This window comes from Pongo pygmaeus, chromosome 20, assembly GCF_028885625.2.
Source record: "Pongo pygmaeus isolate AG05252 chromosome 20, NHGRI_mPonPyg2-v2.0_pri, whole genome shotgun sequence".
Classification (NCBI taxonomy): Eukaryota; Metazoa; Chordata; class Mammalia; order Primates; family Hominidae; genus Pongo; species Pongo pygmaeus.
Window position 1 is genome coordinate 49,603,920 of NC_072393.2, and position 6,138 is coordinate 49,610,057.

The following is a 6,138-nucleotide window of genomic DNA, read 5'->3' on the forward strand; positions in this document are numbered from 1 at the left end:
GAGGGGGAGACGGAGGAGAGGCCCGGAGACAATGGGGGGGACTGCACGGTGGGGGAACGGTGCGGGGTGCGAGCGCCGGAGAGGAGAGGGGTGAGGAGGGCGGGAAGGGGTGCGCGGGAGGGCGACAGCGTCGTAGGAGCAGGTGGGGGATCTGGGTGAGCGCGGGAAACGGGGGGTGTTGGGTGAGGGTGCTGCGTGCGGGCCCAGGTGCTGCGCCCGAGGGTGCGGAGTTGCTGGCACGCAGGGTGCTTGCGCTGCGCGGAGGGGAGGGTGGCAGGGTGTTGCTGGAGGCTGTGCGAGGGTGGGGGCGTGGGCGTCGTGGGGTGCGGTGTGTGCGAAGGGAGAGCGTGGCCAGCGTGACGGGGGAGCGTAAGGGAGGGAGTGCGACGTGGGAAAGGTGAGTGTGAGAGGCGTGCTGCGGGCAGGTGGGTGTCTGGAGTCTAGCGAGAGGTTGTGAGCTGGGCCACCGGGACAGGGGAGGCTGCAGCTGGAGGTCCGGAGGGTTCGGAGGTCGAGGCAGGTCAAGGATCTCCCAGGGCAGGGCGAGGCTGGGGCTCAGGAGTGGGGTGGGGTCAGTTCCCTCCCTCCCTCTCTCCTGTCCTGACCTGAAAACCCCGTGTTTCCGCGTCATTCTCCGGGAGGGGCCCCCTGAAAGTGAACTAACTGGAAAGAAGCCTGAATCCTGGGTCCCAGGAGGGAGAGGCTCCCGTGAACACCTTCCAAACCCTGGCGTCCCCTCTCCTCTCTGCTGTCTTCCTGCCCCAGCCTCTCTCCCTCTCTCTGCATGTATTTGCCTCCGCCCTTCCTCTCTCCCCATCTTTGAGGCTAACTCACCCCTCCAGACTTAGGTGCCTTCTCCCTCCTGGGAGTGAGTTTCCCTGAGCCCACTTCTGTGACACCCTGTAGACCTGATGCAGGATCATTACCTATGGGACCCAGAAAGAGTGAGAAACCATGGAAAGAAGGCCTCGACCTCTCTCATGTCCATTTGTCAGGTAAACTGAGGTCCAGAAGTGCCAATTATGAACATCTTTCCTTCCCCCCGCCCCCACCCCCTGCCCAGACGGAGTCTCGCTCTGTTGCTCAGGCTGGAGTGCAGTGGCACGATCTCGACTCACTGCAACCTCTGCCTCCCAGGTTCCAGCGATTCTCCTGCCTCAGCCTCCAAGTAGCTGAGATTACAGGCGCCCGCCACCACGCCTGGCTAATTTTTATACTTTTAGTAGAGAGGGGTTTTGCCATGCTGGCCAGGCTGGTCTTGAACTCCTTACCTCAGGTGATCCATCTGTCTGGCTTCCCAAAGTGCCGGATTACAGGCATGAGCCACCACACCTGGCTGAAAATCCTTACTTTTTATTTCTACTAAAAAATTTTACATCCAGTCCCACAAGGGACTTCAGCTTCACACACCCTTTCTGTCCTCAGTACCCAGCTCCCAGTATCTTTTCTGACCTCAAAACCATAGCTACCATTAACCCTTGTGTCCCCGGACCATGGCTCCCAGTGTCTTCTCTGTCCTCAGGGTCCAAGCTCCCATCAACTCCTGTGTCCTCAGGACCACGGCTCCCAGCATCCTCTCTGTCCTTCAGGTCCAAGCTCCCATCAACCCCTGTGAAGCAGGACCATGGCTCCCAGCATCCTCTCTGTCCTCAGGGTCCAAGCTCCTGTCAACTCCTGCGTCCCCAGGATGATGGCTCCAGCATCCTCTCTGTCCTCAGAGCCCAAGCTTCTAACTGCCCCTGTGTCCCCAGATCCATAGCCCTGGGCAACTTCCTTCTTTTTCAGTCCTCAGCTTCCCAGCTCCTGTAGACTTGGGAAGAGATAGTCTCTAATCCTCTTTCCAGGGCTCACATTCTGTGACTTTTGCTAGATGGGAATGTTTGATCTGCCTTTGGAATACTGGTCCAAGGGGTAACTAGTAGTTGCCTTTTCCCGCAGGAGCCAATAGGCCCCCTCACTCTGTGCTCTGACAGATGTCTCCTGCTCCAGCTGAAGGGGAACCTTTGGGAGATGTTGGTTTGGTTCTCACCTGTCATCCTTAAGTCCCAACATTCCATGTGAAGACATCACGATAGTAGTGGTCCTGACGGGCGCGTTGGCTCACCCCTGTAATCCCAGCATTTTGGGAGGCCAAGGTGAGCCAATCACTTGAGGTCAGGAGTTCGAGACCAGCCTGGCCAACTGGCCAACATGGTGAAACCCCATCTTTACTAAAAAAAAAAAAAAAAAAAATTAACAAGGCGTGGTGGCACGTGCCTGTAATCCCAGCTAGTCACAAGGCTGAGGCATGAGAATCCCTTGAACTTGGAAGGCAGAGGTTGCTGTGATCTAAGATCATGCCACTGCACTCCAGCCTGGGTGACAGAGAGAGACTCGGTCTAAATAATAATAATAATAATAATAATAATAATAATAAATAGAATAGTGGTCCTGTCCCCATCCTACTCCAGGGTACTCTGTCCATTAGGGATTTAGTGCAAGTGACAGCAAGTGCAACCCAACTGGTTTGAGAGAAAGAGAACTGGTTCACACAAAACAAAAAGTCCCTCTATGGCTGGCTTTGGTGAGGTCTGTCAATCTCTGTCCTAAGGATGCATGGCTCCTCTCCTGTAGCAAGATGGCTGGCAGATACCCCTGGGGCCAGATTCACATTTGGGATGATTAAGATTCTGCAAGAGAGAGACAACCTTTATTTCACACAGCTTTTCAATTGTTGCCTGTCCCTCGTGAGACTTGGAGACCTAGCTCTTGCCTGGTTTCTAAACTTTCAATAACACCGTTTTTGCTTAAGTCAGCACAAACAGATTTTATTTCTTGCAACCAAAGATTCCTGAACAAAAACTTCAGAGCCATTAACAATGAGGTCCTGATCACAAGCTATGGTATAGGACGTGAGAAGTTTGTCCCTAGCCTCAATATCTGCTGGAGGGCACCATGGAATAAGTATTTCTATCCTCTGATCTCCACTGTAGGGCATCATGGGATATATAATCCTAACCTTCAATCTCTGCCATAGAGTTTCATAGGCAATGCAGTCCTGGCCTCAATATGTTGTAGGGAATTATGGGAAAGGTGAAATTATCCTCAATTATGATACAGAGCATCTCAGAAAATGTCATTTTAGCCTCATCTCTGCTGTAGGGCATCATGGGAGATATACTTCTGGCCCAATTTTTGTTGTAAGTTGCCATAGAAGATGCAGTCTTTCCTTCCTTCCCTTTTTTTCTTTTCTTTCTTTCTTTCTTTCTTTTTTTTTTTTTTTTTATGTAGAGACAGGGTCTCTCGCTATGTTGCCCAGGCTGATCCTGAACTCCTGGGCTCAAGCAGTTCTCCTGCCTTGGCCTTCCAAAGTGCTGGGATTACAGGCAAGAGCCATTGCACCCAGTCCCTTCTCTCCTTTCTTTCTTCATCACCTGCCATATTCCAGGCACTAGGAATAAATTATCAAGTAAATAAATGGCCTTGCCCTCCATGGTAATTATAATGGGGAAAGTTAGCTAAAAACAAACAAAAATTACTGTTCCATTTAACCATTGCTGAATAAGAAAATAACCCAGAATGTAGTGGTGTGAAACAACAACCTTTTAATTTTATGATTCTGTGAGTCAGGAATTGGAGCAGGATTGGTGTGTATCTGCTTCATGATGAACTGGGGCCAAAAATGAACTAGCTGGAACAGCTGGAGATGGAGGGGAGGGGCATCAAGGGCCATATATCTAAGGCTGGTGGTTGGTGTTGTGGGTTTTGAATAGTGTCTTCCAACTAAAATATATGTTGAAGTTCTAGCCCCTGGTATCTGTACATGTGACCTTATTTGGAAATAAAGTCTTTGCAAATGTAATTCACTTTTTTGTTTGTTTGTTTGTTTGCTTGCTCGAGACTGAGTCTCTCTCTGTCACCCAGGCTGGAGTGCAGTGGCATGATCTCGGCTCACTGTAACCTTCACCTCCTGGGTTCAAGCGATTCTCCTGCCTCAGCCTCCCAAGTAGCTGGGATTACAGGCACGTGTCACCATGCCCAGCTAATTTTTGTATTTTCAGTAGGGACGGGGTTTCACCATGTTGGCCAGGCTGGTCTCGAACTCCTGACCTCAAATGATCTGCCCACCTCAGCCTCCCAAAGTGCTGGGATTACAGGCATGGGGCACTGCACCCTGCCCAGATGTGATTAACTTCTAACCCCTGGTATCTTTGCATGTGACTTTATTTGGAAATAAGGTGGGTTTTTTCTTGTTTTTTTTTGTTTTTTTGGTTTTTTTTTGAGACAGAGTTTCACTTTGTCGCTCAGGCTGGAGTTCAGTTGCACAATCTCAGCTCACTGAAACCTCTGCCTCCTAGGCTCAAGCAATCCTCCCACCTCAGTCTCTCCCGAGTCACTGGGACTACAGGCAAGCGCCACCACACCCGGCTCATTGTTGCAGTTTTTGTAGAGATGGGGTTTTGCCATGTTGCCCAGGCGGTCTCCAATTGCCACCCTCAAGCAATTCATCTGCCTCAGCCTCCCAGAGTGCTGGAATTATAGGTGTGAGCCATGGCGACTGGCCAGAAAGTCTTTGCAGATTTAGTTAAATTAATGACTAAATGTTTCCGTGCTGAGTTAGAGTGGGCTGTAAATCCAATGATTGATATGGGGTTATGAGGAGAGATATTTGGAGACATAGCCACAGTGCCAGGGAAGGTGGACATTGGAAGAGAGAGGTAGGGATTAGAGTGATGCAGCTACAAGCCAAGGAATGGCAAAGATTGCTGGCAGTCCCTCAGAAGCAAAGGAGAGGCAAGGAAGGGTTCTTCCCCCGAGACTTTTTTTTTTTTTTTTTTTGAGACTGAGTGTCACTGTTGTCAGCCTCAGCTGGAGTGCAATGGCGCAATCTCGGCTCACTGCAACCTCTGCCTCCCAGGTTCCAGCCATTCTCCTGCCTCAGCCTCCTGAGTAACTGAGATTACAGGCACCCGCCACCATGCCTGGCTAGTTTTTGCATTTTTAGTAGAGATGGGGTTTCACCCTGTTGGCCAGGCTGGTCTCAAACTCCTGACCTCAGGTGATCCACCCGCCTCGGCCTCCCAAAGTGCTGGGATTACAGGTGTCAGCCCCAGAGACTTTAAAAGCATGGCTCTTCCCCTGACACTTTAAAAGCGTGGCTCTTCCCCTGAGACTTCAACACCTTGGTTTTGGACATTTAGCATTCAGAACTGTGAGAGAACAAGTTTCTAGTGTGTGTGTGTGTGTGTGTGTGTGTGTGTGTGTATGTGTGTTTGTTTGTTTGTTTTTCAGACAGAGTCTCATTCTGTTGCCCAGGCTGGAGTGCAGTGGTTCAATCTCGGCTCACTGCAACCTCCACTTCTCAGATTCAAGCGATTCTTATGCCTCAGCCTCCCGAGTAACTGGGATTACAGAGGAGCGCAACCGCAGCTGGCTATTTTTTTTTTTTTTTTTGTACTTTTAGTAGAGACAGGGTTTCACTGTGTTGGCCAGGCTGGTCTCAAATTCCTGGCCTCAAGTGATATGCCTGCCTTGGCCTCCCAAAGTGCTGGGATTACAGGTGTAAGCCACCACACCTGGCCTAAGTTTCTGTGTGTGTGTGTGTGTGTGTGTGTGTGTGTGCGTGTGTGTGTGTGTGTGTGTGTGTGTGTGTTTTGAATGGAGTCTCGCTCTGTTGCCCAGGCTGGAGTGCAGTGGCATGATCTCAACTCACTGCAAACTCCGCCTCCCTGGTTCACGCCATTCTCCTGCCTCAGCCTCCTGAGTAGCTGGGACTACAGGCACCCACCACCACGCCCGGTTAATTTTTTGTATTTTTAATAGTGATGGGGTTTCATCGTGTTAGCCAGGATGGTCTCGATCTCCTGACCTCGTGATCCGCACGCCTCAGCCTCCTGAATTGCTGGGATTACAGGCATGAGCCACCGCACCTGGCCAAGTTTCTATGGTTTTAAGCCACCTTGTTTTTAAGATTTGTGTGTGTGTGTGTTTTAAATTTTTTATTTTTAATTATTATGAATACATAATAGTTGTGTATATTTACAGGACATATGTAATATGGTTTTGGGTTTTAGTGTTTTTTCTTTTTTGAGACAGAGTCTGGCTCTGTTGCCCAGGCTGGAGTACAGTGGTGGGATCATGGCTAACTGCAGCCTTGAC